Genomic DNA, 312 nt, shown 5'->3' on the forward strand with positions numbered 1-312 from the left:
CTTCTAACTCTTGAGACCTGTGGAATTCTAATGTGTTCGGGGTCCTTGCTCTATGAGGGATTCGTGTCTTCCAGGTCACCTGTGAGTGGCTGATGATTTCAATCCGATAGTATATGGTTGTGGCTTAAGGCAATGCCTGGAACTGCTTCTGGATTGGTGACTTCATTTCAGACATTGATTTACACAAATAGAAATCTTCAGGATGGAAATTAGCATGACATTATACTATCAAATACTACAAGCAAACGTTGTTCGCAAAAAAATATTATTTACCAATTATAGTTCAAGTATTTACTGTCAATATGTTAGCGA

The 312-nt window shown here is 37.8% G+C and overlaps 1 protein-coding gene across 1 annotated transcript in view; it reads right to left on the reverse strand.

The window, feature by feature from the left end:
• The window catches only part of LOC119590724 (organic cation transporter protein-like), an 18067-nt gene that overhangs the window by 15130 nt on the left and 2625 nt on the right, over positions 1–312 (reverse strand). The gene's annotated exons all lie outside the window — the stretch shown is intronic.

This window comes from Penaeus monodon, chromosome 27 (genome assembly GCF_015228065.2).
Source record: "Penaeus monodon isolate SGIC_2016 chromosome 27, NSTDA_Pmon_1, whole genome shotgun sequence".
Classification (NCBI taxonomy): Eukaryota; Metazoa; Arthropoda; class Malacostraca; order Decapoda; family Penaeidae; genus Penaeus; species Penaeus monodon.